This window comes from Falco punctatus, assembly GCF_963210335.1.
Source record: "Falco punctatus genome assembly, chromosome: 7".
NCBI classification, from domain to species: domain Eukaryota; kingdom Metazoa; phylum Chordata; class Aves; order Falconiformes; family Falconidae; genus Falco; species Falco punctatus.
Window position 1 is genome coordinate 3,952,262 of NC_137587.1, and position 15,274 is coordinate 3,967,535.

General features: G+C 40.4%; 1 long non-coding RNA gene across 1 annotated transcript in view; it reads left to right on the forward strand.

Moving 5' to 3' along the window:
* The first annotated feature begins 1,644 nt into the window (after positions 1–1,644).
* The window catches only part of LOC308067362, a 28,607-nt gene continuing 14,977 nt past the window's right edge, over positions 1,645–15,274 (forward strand). The window contains exon 1 of the long non-coding RNA XR_013929575.1: positions 1,645–15,231. This is a non-coding gene — a long non-coding RNA (uncharacterized lncRNA). The remainder of the gene's footprint in view (positions 15,232–15,274) is intronic.

Below are 15,274 nucleotides of genomic sequence, written 5' to 3' on the forward strand. Positions count from 1 at the left end.
ATTACTGACTTTTATATTAAACTCTATTACATCAGTATTTCATTTTTTTTTGGCAAGTCAGCAGGTGGAATATTTGAACATCTGCCCATCAGCTGTGGAATCACACCCCATTTATTGAGGGGGCTTTACCCCATTAGCTTTCAATCTGTTTTGACAGGAGCACTTAGACTTTTGTATACTGCACTAGGACTTGATTTGTCTTCTATACATTAAAACTTGAACCACTGAAGGCTTTTAGAGTGCAGCTTTCACTAAGCTGGTTTTATAAAGGTCACTGTGCTAGTATATTCATTCATTGTCTTGACTTGAAAAATTAGTTTTGAACACCAGGTGCATATAACGTGTACCAAACTGAGCCCTGTTATGCAATTTTATCGATTAACTGCTTTTGTTGATGAGAACCTACAGGTAGAAAAGTCGTGCTGAGCTATGATGCTAATGACTTCATCCGTTTTATGAAACAAGCAAACATGAACTATAAAAACTATAATGCATAGATATAGTTGAAGAACTGTTTTTTTCAAGAAGAAGCAACTATGGGTACTGTCCTCAATAGCTCTGACCGTTCCCCTCCGGGAATGGGGTTGACTCCTGACTCCAAATCTGCTCTAGAACCAGATTTCTTGATCAAATATGTCTCTTCTGATGGGTCATCTTTGCATCTTTGAGGAAGGGTGTTTGCTGAAGGTTGAGGTACTACGGTGTGTTGAAGAGAGGGTTCTGTGAGGAGAACAAGGGTACAAGGTGAGCACAACAAACTACCAGGACTCCTGCGACATCGTGTTTGTGTCGAGATGCTCAGATAACCTAGTGAAATAGTTCTACTTGTCACCATAAGTAGTTTGGGGTTTTCATGTTTTGTTCAAAATTTTTAGGGAACCTGAAACTTTTTGTATAAAAATTACTTTAGCCTAGGCCATTCTACAGCTCTGGGAAAAGTCAGATACATGGGAACAGGGGTAATTTAGGGTAAAATATGGAGGCCGCAGTACTGTGATATACCAACTGTTGCAACTGAGAGCTAAGCAGCCACAGCAGTTCCACTCTACAATTCATCTGACATTAATGAAAAGGTGTATAGGTGTGCGTTGCTTATGGACACCTTGACTTGGGTATTTGCAAGGATCTTTAGTATACCCAGAGACATAATTGCCAGGTTCTGGAGTGTTGGAGGTAGTAAAAGCAGGCTGTGGAGGTGCTCACAGAGCAGGTATCCCATCCCAGCTCCAGCCAGCGGAGCGAGCTGGACCCCTGAGCCCCAGTGCAGCTGCCTTTGCCAGCTGGTGTCTGCAAGTTAGTGAGCTCGGGTTATCCAGGTCTTGGCAGATTTCTTAGCTGGGGCACAGCTCCCAGTAAGCATGAAGGCTGAGGTACTCAATGACTTTTTTGCCCCAGTCTTCATGGGCAAGTGGTGCAGCCACACCGCCCACGTCAGAAGGCAAAGGCAGGGACTGGGAGAAGAACTGCCCACTGTAGATCAGGTTCAAGACCATCTAAGGAGCCTGAAAGTGCATGAGTCCATTGAACCTGATGAGATGCATCCCTGTGGGTGGATGGTGGATGGTGGATGGATACCTCTTTTATGAACAAGTAAAAGTAATTTGGTAGTGATCTTTTCTTCCTCTTCCCATCCCCTCAAAGGTGGAGAGGGGCTTCTTACAAGGGCATGGAGTGATAGGACAAGGGGGAATGGCTTTAAATGGGAAGAGGGCAGGTTTAGATTAGCTATTAGGAAGAAATTCTTCCCTGTGAGGGCGGTGAGGCACTGGCACAGTTGCCCAGAGCAGCTGTGGGTGCCCCATCCCTGGCAGTGTCCCAGGCCAGGCTGGACGGGGCTGGGGGCAACCTGGGCTGGTGGGAGGTGTCCCTGCCCGTGGTGGGGGGTGGAAGTAGATGATCTTTAAAGTACCTTCCAGCCCAACCCATTCTGTGATTCTGTGATTGCCCCCAGGACTGTGGTGGTTGTGTCCCTCTGTCCCAGCTATCTCTGCTCTTGCTTTCCCACACCTCTCGGTCTGGGGTTAAAGCCAGCAGAGCCAGACTGGGTGTGACACGTGCTTGGCACCAGTTAAAACACCTTGCCCTTTGCCTCCCCTGCTTTCTTCACGGTGTGGTGTCTCAGAACTGGTGCCTAAAGGGTCTGCTGCATTACTGTCCTTATTTAATCCCCAGTGCAGAATCTGTGGATAAAAGAGGCCAGGGAAGAAACTTACACAACATTTACTACTTTTGCCGTATGGCAAAGAAAAACCTCTTCCAGGTCCTGGCCAAGACCCTGGTTTCGCAGCAAATTAATCTCCCTGCAGCAGAGGCGGGTAAATGATGGTGTGTTTGCCAGGCTTTCCGAATTGTGGGGTTCTAGAAAAAGGTGTTACTTCTGACCACCTGGACAAAGTTTGGAGAAATATTATAATATTTTCAAAAGTTGCTTGCTTATAAAAGCTGAACTTGTTTTTATACATTTCTGTGTTCTTCTAGTGCATTAAAATGTAGTGGTGAGTATATTTATGATATATCTCTAAATTATTCACTTTTGAAAGATGCTGCATATTTCCTCAGATGAGGTTGTGCTGTATGCTGAGTGTTTTCCTTTGCTCAGTGACATCTCTAAAATAGGGAAAGCTAAAACGTTCAGTACAGAGAGCACCAATGCTGTGTACTTGTAGGCATAAAACAAGGTTACATTACGGGCTTTAAAAAGAGGATGTTAATCACAACGTGGGAACTCATGTAAATATTTTAAATTCTAGTTAAAGTCTGGAAAGCAAGCAGGGCATTCCTATGTAGATACAAATAAACCCAGAAAAGAATTAATGGGTAATGCTAAATTTGGCACATTGTGTACAGATCTATAGTGTTTAGAATTCCTTTTAGTAATAATGTAATGCTCTGAGGTGAAGTGAATCCTTTAAAAAATAAGTATAGGAAAAATTGTAAAGAAATCAACTGTTGCATCCGTTACTTTTCAAATCTTGCTCAAGGTTAGGAAAACATGTATTAGTAGGTCTCCCCCCCAAAATTGAAATTTTGGGGTATCCTGCTTGCCCCCTTCCTCCTTTTAAAAGCAATGAATTGTTTTTCTCAGTTTCCTTTGGACCTCTGCATCTCTAGACCAGATTACCAGGCAATTCACGTGTTGACCCTCAGCTTATGCAGCAGAGTGCAGGGGAGTAGAGAGGCATCTTCTACATATAGATTGTGAAGGTCACTCAAATGCAGAAAAGGGAAACGTGCACCTTGTCTGTGCTGAGCCCGGTTAAGATCTTACTTTTTCTAGCCTCAGCTAGTGCCCTTGGGTATCATTCAGGGATTGTTCCTGGTGAAAACAGATGGATAGAAACAATTGCAATCAATGCAAAACAGAAGTTGGATTCTGGACTTGATGATGTCTTGTCCCTCTGAGCAGTGAAGCGCCGTCTCTAACCCTGCTATTTCAGAGACACTAATAGCACAATTGATGCAAAGACATACAAAGTCGGTGCCAATGATAGTCCCATGCTGGTTTTGTAGTCGGTGTAAGTAGGGAGGTGCAGGTGCAGAGAGGAGTGTAGGCTGCCTTCTCTGAAGTGAGAGAGTGGATGTGATTTCTGGCTCCCCTTTGTGTGCCTGTTTGAAAAGATGCAGCAGCTGGAAGCCCAGCGCTTAACCAAGAGGCTCAAGCCATAAGCAGGGATCATTGTTCCTCCTCTTTTGTGCACACTGCATGAATTTGCATGATTGCAAGTACCCTCACTGCAGGGATGACTTGCTATGAGATTTTAATGCTTCACTAGAAATAGAACATTAACTCTGATATTGTTTTGATGCTTTTAAATTATTCTCTTCCGAACCAATAACATGGAACTGTCTCAAGCTATAATTTGAGACTATTTTGAAGCAAATAGTTTCAAATTTGCTTTAAATTTTTGGAGCAAAATTTGGCTTTCAGAACTTTTCTGTTTTCCTATACTTTAGTGCCAAAATTCCTCATTAAATTACAGAGAGTTTCTGTTCTCTCTGCTGTGGAGTATTGAAATGATCCCAGTTACCTTTACACGGAGTTCAGCGGCTCGTGTTTGACTGAAGTATCGCTTCCAAAAGAGTATCCGATCTTGATTACCAGAAAAAAGATGGAGAATCCATACCTGCCCTTAGCAGTCTGTTACAAGCATCATTCATCTTTGCTGTTAAAAATACAAGCCAGTTTAAAATGAGAACTTGGGTGGCTTCAGCTTCTACCTCTTGGATTTTATCCTGTATTTCTCCAGTAAATTGATAAGCTCACTTTATATGTTTGTGAAGGAAATAAATGTACTTCCGTATAAAAGTTCTCTTTTAAACCAAGGCACTTTGCAACCCGTTGCATGTAATGGGACAGAGTTGTAACCCCTGCGTCTTAACTAAACCTCTGCATTGCTGGTGGAACAGCAGAAAAAACGAAACAGCAGTTCACCAGGTTCAATATCAGTTATTCAGATATCTTTGTCATCTTTTAGAAGACCATTAGCTGAAGTTACTTGGGCCTGCTGGATATATAGAGGTGCTTAACGTTCTCTTTGGTTGTTTTTATGCTGAACCTTTTTCACCCAAATCTGTAAGGACAGGGCAACCTCAAACATCCTTCCAAATACGGAGCAGCTGTGAAAATCTCTGCTATCCTATTAGCAGTTACACTCTCCATCTCCTAATGAGGCTGGCTTTCATTTTTTGTTTTTCATATTCTTTTTAAAAATATAAGGCCAGCCATGAGTCCTCTAATCCCTTCCACCTTCCCTGCTAACCGCAGGTACATTGAAACGGCTGCCTCTTCTCCCCCATGTGCAGTTGGTATTGCACGTCGTCCCTTCCCTCCCCACACCCTTTTTTGTTGCTATTCACATTACCACAAAGCTGGGATGGGATTTTTCTCATGAGAGAAAATGAGCCATGAACTGTTCTCTTTCGAGCTTGGAATGGCTTTTTGGCTTTCTAATGAATTCTTCTGATTGAACTTCCCATATGGAAGTCACATTTTCCTGCCTCATTTTTTATGAACAAGTAAAAGTAATTTGGTAGTGATCTTTTCTTCCTCTTCCCATCCCCTCAAAATACTTCTGATATGCAAAATCTTTAAAAGTGCTTTTCATAGACACTTCCATCAGTTCCCACTCATACAGATTAGCAAGCGAACTGGTTGTGTTTTCTGGGATTTGATCTCATTTTTCTCTTTGATTTAACTTGGATGGACCTTGATTCAAAGACACAATTTTCTACTAAATGGCAAACAATAACATGCATTTTAAAGCGTGTATATATATATACACATATATTTATGTGTATATGTATTTGTATATAAGTCAATAATATATGTACCTACTACGGCACTAAATTTGCGAATGGAAATAATTCTCTGATTTGACACATGAGATGCTCTGCAGCTGCAGAATTGTTTAGCAGCTGCAAGAGCCATCAACACGGAGATGCACTAGCATTATGGAATCTGAAACAAAAGCACTAAAAATAGATGAACTTCCAAGTTTTATTCAAAGAAGCCAAGGAGAACGTTGTAATACATTACACAACCCATGTTCTCTGGGGTTCAAAGCTTCTACGGACTGTGAAACTGGGGCAGTCTGGTTGCAGTATAGCACCTAAGCCAGCTCTTTCTCTGCTCAGGGTTGCCCCCCGCTGTCTATTTACAAAGATTTTCTCTAGTAGGTTTTGAATTGAATCTCTGCTGGGACTTCTGCAGCTCTTCCTGGTAATCTAACAGCTGCCATCATTAACACATTTCCTTCCTTTGCTTAAGTCCCTCTCCCTTCCCCATTTCTCATGCTTCCACCTTTCTTACCTGATTTATTCCCCTCCATGTTATGTATTCATGTCTTAAATTTCTTGCATGCAGTGTCTTCTTCGTGCAGATTCATTGATAGCAATTTTCCCAGAAAAACTGGGATGTTTTTGGCTCTGTAGGCAGATGTTGGCCAACACTGATACAATTTACACTCATCCTTTCTTATTTTGTACTCCATTTTGAAGAACTGAATCCATATTTATTCTTTTGCTTGTTTTCCTCGTATTTATGTCAAGTTATAATCTCCAACAAGCAGCACTGGACTCTCTCATTATTTATTGTTTTGATGCAGAGAGCAATTAAATATAATTAACTGGATGATTATAATTTGCTGGTAGAATTTGCTAAGAATGCATATGCTCCTGCAGGGAGTTGCTTGCTATTTCCTGCACCACTGATCTGATGCTGTTTGGAGAGAGCCTTTTTTTCCCTCTCTATTTGCTGCTTCACTGATCTGGGGAAGGAAGAAAGTAAGTGTATGAAAATAAGTATGCCCCAGCTTGTGAATAACTATCTCACAGAGAGCTAAGGGATGGAGTTTCACGTGGGCTTTGTTGCAGTTCTGAGATGCAGAAACACTAAAATATTCATAATTGGACCGTGAAAGAAAGGTAGCGATGCAAGATTTTTTACTGCCCATGTGATACCGAGGTACTCATTCAAGCCAAAAGGTTTTGGTTTATATTTGATTTATTTTCCAAGATGTATTTGCAGGTGGGAGACTCGACATCAGTAAGATGCTCTTTGAGTGTGTAGAACTGATAAATTTCTTACGCCAGGAATGAAAGTCATTCTTTTTTGTAAACCCAGTCTGGTCTGTATGCCACTAAATCCGTACTTAAGCTGTAAGACATTCTACACACGGATTTAAGTGATGCTTGGCTGAGGAATAGGTATTCTGCACCGTGGTATTGTAATTGCCACTATTAAGCTGATTCCTCAAAACTGATGTTAATATACTGCTGTTTGCCATCACACAAGGTGGTAATTTGAGTTTCTGAGATATTCAGCAGCTCATCTCATCGGAAGGTAAAATTCCTTTCATTAACTTGCCACTTGGTCTTCCCTGTTGGAATTCAGACCTGAATCCCATTTAACATTTCACATCTTGCCTTACTATTAAAGTGTGGTAACGCATTTTCTGTGCAGCTAAGCTGTGGCCTGATACAAGTCGGAGTAATTTTTAGCCAAACTTTTTTTTAATAAGTAATTATTTAAAGGGTCCATTTTACTGGCATCCAGAAATGCATTCATTTAAATTTTGTTTACCATTAGAACTTTTGAGAACTGCTACACTACCAAGATTTTTCCTGTTAGATTGGTATTGCCAGTAAGCAATAATCCTTTTTCCCCCACCTGCGTTACAAATCCATCTCCCTCCCCTCTTAGTGCAGCGCTTCAGCGATTGATTCTCACGGTTGTGTAATGCAACTTTAGCAGTAAAGTAGTTATCCCATCTTCGCTTTTGAGAACGTTTGACCCCTTTCTTGCAGACTTTCAGGACTTTGTAAATTTCTATATGTTTCTGCTTCTCTATATCCTACAATGTTCACTAAAAATCTCTTTGGACATGCTGGCAAGCACCACACTTAGTGCTTCGACAGAAAGAGCCTTCAGATGACTGTGCAAATGTTAGCTAATTATGTCTCCTGTCATTCTGTGAGATAGGCTAGTTTTATCATCCACATTTGCACAGATGGGAAATTCAAACAGAGAGATTTTAAAGTTATTTGCCGTCGGCCAAGCCACATGAAACAGTCTCAGAGCTGAAAATGGAGCCTGGGAATTGTTGCCTCCCACAACCCAGAACAATTCACCTATGTTTTGGACACTAACTTGACTGCATAAATGTATCTGGTGAAAGCGCAATGAGTTTTGTACAAAATATTCTCTATTTCTGGCAACAGCAATAGCTATCCTGGAAAGCACTTAAGCTGCATACAACTTAATGCCATAAGGGACAGCTATGATAATCCACATTACTGCATAAGGCAGTGTATGCATTTCACCCAATATTTCTTGCATCTGGCCCTCAAACGCAAAAGCTGAGCCACAGCTTAAACTGAACAGAGTTTGGCACAGAGGTTTTATGGGGATATTTACAGTCCTTTCTCTCTCTTGGTGCATATCAATATATAAATACGTACACACTTAGTTTTTTAAGGAAAAGCTACTGAAAGGAATACTCTTGCTGCTTTTCAGTGGTGTTTTAGTAAATGTAAGTACACAACATTGTACACAATATTATATATATTAAACGTATATATGTAAAGATTCCTAATAGTCATTAAGTCACATCGTGGTTCTGAAAGGGCAGGGAAGCAGCATGTGAACATGAGAAGAGAAGGTTCAGGCAGGACCTCATCACAGTATTCCAGTACTTAAAGCATGGCTACAAAGAGGATGGAGGCTCTCACTTCACAAGGAGCCACACAGAGAAGACAAGGGGATGGGTACCAGTTGCACTGGGAGAGATTTTGTCTCAATATAAGGAAGGAGTAGTGTCCCCATCACTGGAAGTTTTCAAGCTGCAATTGGACAGGGTGCTAGATAATCTCCTCTGGGCTCCCACAGGTGAACCAGATGATCTTCTGAGGTCACTTCAGCCCTGGGCTCTTCTATGATTCTAGGAGAAAGCTGAATAGTCAAGACTTCATGGGGAAATGTACCAGTTCATAAAGGCTGAGTTTTACTGGTTTGTTGTGCCGGCACAATATTTAAATAGCTCAGATGTGCTAGTCGGCTCTTGTCAAGTTCCTTCAGAGTTATTTTCAGCAGCATTTCACAGGAAGTTGCTGAAGGTCTTTTGTTCATCAAAAAGATACACTTCGAACCAACTTTTAAAATGTGTTAAAACCTTCATTGCAACAGACTAGTTAGTGTTTTCCTATAACTTCTAATGGGTCCACTGTATTTCCTAAGGGTGACTCAGATCAGACCGTAGTGTTTCAAAATCAAGACTAAGATTTCTGAATTTTTGAGTTAACATACAGAGAGCAGAACTGCACTACACAAACAGCAAGAGCAGACACGATACACGCAGAGTCTACCAGCTGGAAGGTGATCCATTTTTCAGCTGTGTTGGTTTTATTTTGCAGGGTTTTCTAGACCTGAATTCCCAGGTCACTCTGACAGGTTGTGAGAAGCCAAAACTGATGTGAGTGCTCTCAGTACAGACCAACATGGTTTATTTGTGCACCAATTTCACAATGCTGTTCAATTATTGTCTTCATGGCCAACCTACACAAAGTATCTGCCAATGTAGCTGCTGATTTAGACATGTAGCCAGCTGAAATGAAGGCTTTTCTGTATTTATTTTTCAAGCTGGCATCTCTACGGTATTCCTTTAGAACCTTTTGCTACTTCCATGCCTTTTCCTTCTTTCTGACCACATCTTATTCTCAGTAATTCCTCCCCATTAATTGTGCTTTAAAAGAGGTAGGCAAAAGTAGGAGATTTATTATCTGGAAGATGATAAGCCAACTGGCTGCTTGCTGAACTCAAAATTCTTTCATTTGCCATTTCTATCCTGATGTCATCCTTGATATTTACCTTGGGAGCTGTATTCATACTTTGTAATGAAAAATGCACTTTCAGTCCAAGCAATTGAGAGAAGCAGTTTGTTCCCATTACTTGAGGGTATTAATTAAATTCAAGTTTGAGATGTGTCCATCGATGCCTTCATGAGGGATCTCCTATTGTAAGAGGAAATATTCCGTGAGGGTTATAGGCATTTAATTTGGAGTCCTCCGGTTTCTTAGAACTACACTTTTAAAATACACACAATGGCTATGTTCCATATGTCAGAAAACCTCTAATCTGTTTAGGAATGTGATGTTGGACGTTGCTAGATGGGCTAGCTCCATAAGTAACAGTTTTATATTTTCACCCATTTGAATCTTATTTTGGCTGTGAGAATTATTCCTCCATTGTCTCTTTATTTTGCTCTATCTTTTCTGACCCTTATCTACCCTGAAAGATAAGTTGTGAAATCTCAAAGGCAATCTCTGAAAGGAACCAACTGGAAGCCTGGCTCCTATAGGAGGTACTCAGAGCAGGCATATAAAGTAACCTGAGAGAAATTGTTCTTTAAAGGTTTCCTGTTGAGATAGGAACGGTGCACATTCTCAGCCCATCAAAATGTATTTTTTTCAAAAACATCCCTATGCTGTACTAGGATGAAATGTTGACATTCGTTAATTAAAAGGAAATCGCTCTGGTACAGAATAATCATCCTGTTCAGAGAAGTTTACAGGTTTTATTGAAAATTAAAATTAGAGCTTTCTTATTTGAAAGTGTCAGATAAAGCCTTGACAAGCACTTTGAGATTGTAGTCCAAAAGATAATTGATTAAATTTGAACTTCAAAGAACTGGGAAAATGTTAAACCGTGTTTTCCAATGAAAAATACATTTTTCATGAAACTTTTCCTGGCCAGTTATATCCCGTACAGTACTGATCTGAGTTTCCATATGCAGCATAGAGGGCTGTGATCCTCTGGTTTTATAATAATGTCTGTTAGAAGAATAGTAAGAATAGTAAGAAAGAAAATTTGGAGGGAAAAAGTGAAAAGGAAAGTGAGAGGGTAGTATTATAGCCCTATTAATCATGCTTATCCTGGGAGGAGCTCCCAGGTAGCACTTCAGTTAGTATTACCATGAAAAAATATTTTACTTCTACATTATTAGGCATTCATTTGTAAGGCCTCCATTATGTAAAGTAGCTGTCAGCTCTGGTGAAATCTATTAAAATTATCTTTATAGCTTACATTTCACTTAAATGTGCACAGCCTTTGATCTAGAAGGGCTACATTATTGCAAGGGAATATTATAACTATATATTTTAATTTTTCACATTTATAAACCAATTTAGATAAAAATACAGCATATGCAATTCACCTATAGATGTGACTCCACATCTTTCCAGAAAATATTTGACTTGGAAAAGTTATGGCGTGTCAGATCTTGGATAAATTTCGTTAGTAGCATTTGAGAGTTTCAAACTCTACTCAGTGTTTTTCACGTCATTCAGACTGCTCAAGACCTGTAATGATCTATCTATCATCTATCTATCTATCTATCTATCTATCTATCTATCTATCTATCTATCTATCTATCTCTTGTTCCACCCGCTGCTCTGTCCTTTCTGGTAACGGGCTTTGAACATGCAGGACATGATCGATCAGAGAATTATTTCAAACCGCTGCATTAGCTTCTTTGGTGAAAGGTGTCAGGTGTGGATCTGAACTCCATCCACTGGTTAAAAGTGGGATATTTTGAATTTGCCTCCTTTGTTGGCCACAGCTGCCGTGTTGGCTGAGAATTTTCAGTATCACCCTACAGTTAAAACTGAACGCCCCAAACCTGCAGGAGGCGAATGCCTTAGGTAGGACAGCTGTTGGTATATGTTGATGTTTTGCTAGCAACCACTGCATACCTGTTACATTTTCCTTTGCACTCTCGGATGTTATAAAATTTGATAGTGTTTTTCAGTCCTGTGTAGATTGTGAGATTGTTAAGGCAAAATTAAATTCCCCAGCTGACAGTGACGCTGCAGCCATTTCCCATTCTATGCAAGGCGTTGCATGGTTATTGAATGTATCTTTACTTCTCTGTTACTAAGAAATGTATGTTCCCTGTCAAAATCAAATCAAATCCCTTTTCAATATGTTGGTAATATCAGCACATGCTTATTTCCTAGGTAAAGGTGATCTCTTTCTCAAAAAGTAAAATCTTTCTTCTCTCCTGTCTGTAACATTTGCCAAAGCACACAGTGAATTATTTACTGCTGTTCTGAAGACAACCCCTCATTTGACTCTTTCTGTCCCTCTGTTCACTGTGTGCTTTTTCAAGGTATTTTTGGCAGCTAGAATCAGAAATGTCAGAATAATCACAGTTAAACACTGAAAACAAAGAAATCTTTCCTGATTTCTGGTCAGATCTGCCATTCCAGGAGTAATATTACTGGGTTCTCTTCACTGCTTATCAAATCTCTTAAGCATGCATTACGTGAACAATAAAAAAGTCTAGAAATGTCGCTGTCCAAAAGCAGGGAAGAGCATAATTACAAATGTGCTTTACAAAAGTAGTGGGAGGCATTGCTATTCCAATATTATTCATGACCCCTACACTGGAAAGCACTGGAAGTGGAGGAGGCTGACCTTTCAGCAAAGGGTGTGCTTCTTGTCTTTAGCATGGCTAATGGTAAACCTGGTTGAGAGAGCTTTCAAGGTCAAAAGAAGTAGAAGGTAATCACTGAGTGGAGGGTCAGCTGTCTGTAGTGAATGTGATAAAGCTTCTGATCGTACATGATAAATTAGTTCTGCAAAGAGCCACATAGTTCAGGAGATTGGCTGGCAGGGGAGGGAAGAAAATAGGAAAATAAAAGGTCCCTATCGAACAGCATCAAGGAGCAACGTATATTAGCATGTGGCTTCCCTGGTTGTTACATGGAAGACGGACAGTCAGAACTTGTCTCGCAGTAGCTTTGATGACTTATAGCAGACACAGAGTTAACGTGCTGTGTCCTGCAGTGGTTGAGAGTGAAGTTACACCTTAGGCGATGCAGCAGTGTATGATACTGGTTTAAATCCCAGCTAGTGGCTGGTACTTTTAGTGGCCTAAAAACATTCCCTCGGGTGGCGAGTGGCAGCAGGGCCAGGTTTTTGCAAGCAGCCATCCACCGGTCCAGCCAGGGTCCCGCCTGCCCACAGCACTGGTGGCAGGTGCCTCTGAGGCTGGTGCGGGGCAGTGTGCGGGCTCTGCTGTTGAAGGGACAGTGTTGGGGCCACTCTCATGACTACTGGGGCAAGCAGTAACCCCTCCTTGCATACAGGTGGTTTCTTACCCAAGAAGCAAAAAGCTGTGGAGGAAATAAACCGTTCCCGTGTGGTGCCTCATCAGTGTGCGTTCTCTTGCCTTCTTGCACAGCGATATCCCACTGATGCTTGGAGCCCCTTTAAGACTGTAACATTCAGAGCAGGAGTCACATCTCTCTAAATATAACCAACTCCCAACTGGGAAAATACATGCCCACTCCTCAAACCATCTGTACTCATATGTGAATGGAGAGAGATTCCAGAGATTTGTAACACATTCATGCGTAAAAATGGAGAAAGCTAGTTCTGGTGGGCTAGAGGGAACTGCTGCAGGATTATGACGTTCCTAAAAAAAATTATCACATTTGTGCAGCCTGTATTCAATATTTACAAAGAGAACAGAGATGGAACATTTGATCATCTGGCAGTGGACCAAGAATGCTCCCCCAGAACCCTGAGCAGTGATATTTTGAGGCCAACAAAAGCAGCTTGTAGGAGGGATTACAGTTTATGAAATGATATAGTCATATAAAGAGGGTTCTGCCTACAAAAATGTGTAAGTAAGGAAGGCCATAGGAGAATATAACAATCAAGGAAAACCAACTGGCATTTTGTCAGGCAATACAGTTGAAAAGAAATTGTAAGACTTCTGGGTAAATGAGCAAAATTCAGATGCAAAAAAAAATTACGGATGTTTTACTAAATAGGCAAGGTTTGCAAGTAGCCCTCAACCTGTTTGGAGAAGATTAAGAAAATAAAAAAGATCACAGTATTAAAATCAAGAACATACAAAAAGTGTCACGTAACAGTGCAAAAAATGTGTAGAATGAGAGACATGCAGAAGGCAGTACATTTATACGTAATAAAAAACCTGAATGAAATAAAGACCTTGATACTGAGATTCAATTGATTCAGCCTGATTAATAGAAGAAGATGTATTTGTGACAGTAAGAATAAAATCATGTGTATTGTTGTTCATAAAGAAACGTTTGTACAGTGTTTGTTAGGAGAGACACTTGACAATTAATTTTGCATAATATTTTCCATTTTAATTATTGTTTTTCCTTATATTCTGACAGTAATAAATGACTTGTAGGCTAATGAAAACTGCCAGAAAGAACAGAAATGAAGCCTACAAAGGAGCTTGCTGCATATCTTTATCTCCAGCAGCTCTGACAACAATATTTGCATATAATTGGACTTCTGGGAAATTCAAAGATTCTTTGGTGGCAGTCTGAGGATCTGCCTGAGAGCTGGTTAATGGCTGATTGTTTTACAATGATGGGATTAATAGAAAAGGATTTCAGTGATAGTAAAGTCTACGTTTCTGCCCCCTTCCTTCAGCACATCAGCTGCCTTTCCCTTTCCCACTTTATGATGGTATTTAGGGTTTTTGATTGCCCGGCTTGGAGTGAACACAGGGGAGTGGAGAAGGCACTGTGGAAGGTGAGTTCTGAGGCAAACAAATCAAGAAAATAGCCATGCATTCAGAGCAACGTGTCTACTGCTGGCACCGAGGACTGAAACACTCACAGCCATTTCAGCTGTTCAGGGTTAAATTTGCCAGGTATATTCTCTCTTCTGAGTCAGACTTCCCTTTATTTGTGCTGTTAGAGTCTATGAAAAAAAGGGATTCAGCAATTGTTTTGTTCTGCTGCAGTTAAGGTAGGATTTTTAAAATTGATAAAGTGTATTATTAGGCACAGTAATGTCCTCTTTGAGAAACAGTATATGCTGATGCAATTAAAGGCATTAAAAGCATTAAAGACATTTTCAAAATTGGTCTATGGCATACACATGGTTGCTTCAATTGCACTCAAGGTCAACTGGTCCTGTGATGGCAGCACTCAGAGGTTCACTTGCTTCTGTGCCCTGCAGCACTTGCTCTGTGTTTAAGCTACTTTCCAGGAATTAACTCACACAGTGGAGTAAAAGGGCATCTTCTCCCGTGCCTCTCCACCTCCATGCTCACTGTGCATGATTTGTCCTTTAATGCTGTCTTAATGGCATCTGTAGGTTTGCCTTTGCAGGAATGGGGTTGTGGGTCTAAACAGATCAACTCTGTTAATAATAAATTTGATGTATCTCACAAGAATTAATCACTGGAGATTGATGTCAATGGCGTATTTTTTCTAATAAGAATATTGATTTCACCATGCTGTAATGATAAGACTACCAAAATTTTAAAGGCCAAGAAAACTGCAACCTATAAATCTGAGTGTTATAAACATGTGTATCGTATGCAAGTGCTTTGTGCTTCAGATTCCAAGATTCAAATTAGAAGTACCATCCTTCATGGCATTTATCTTGTTGTAAACCACAGATTTATCGGATCTTTACAGTGCTTTATACAGGATAAGGAAACAGCAGCATTTAATATATGGCATGAAGAATTATGATTGAATATTAAAGTGCATAAATAATTCCAATCCAGAAGTGAAAACTGCTAGCATAGTACATGGTATCCAGACAAAAATACAGAAATGTGCAAGTAAAGTTGCAGATTAAACAGTGATGATGGACTAACTTTACCTTGTGAATGACAGTTTGGGCTGAAAGCCACATGTTAGCCAAAGCAGGAATTTAATAAACGAAATAAAGAGGTAAGGGCAGTGTTTGACACATGTGTGTCAATAAACGAAATAA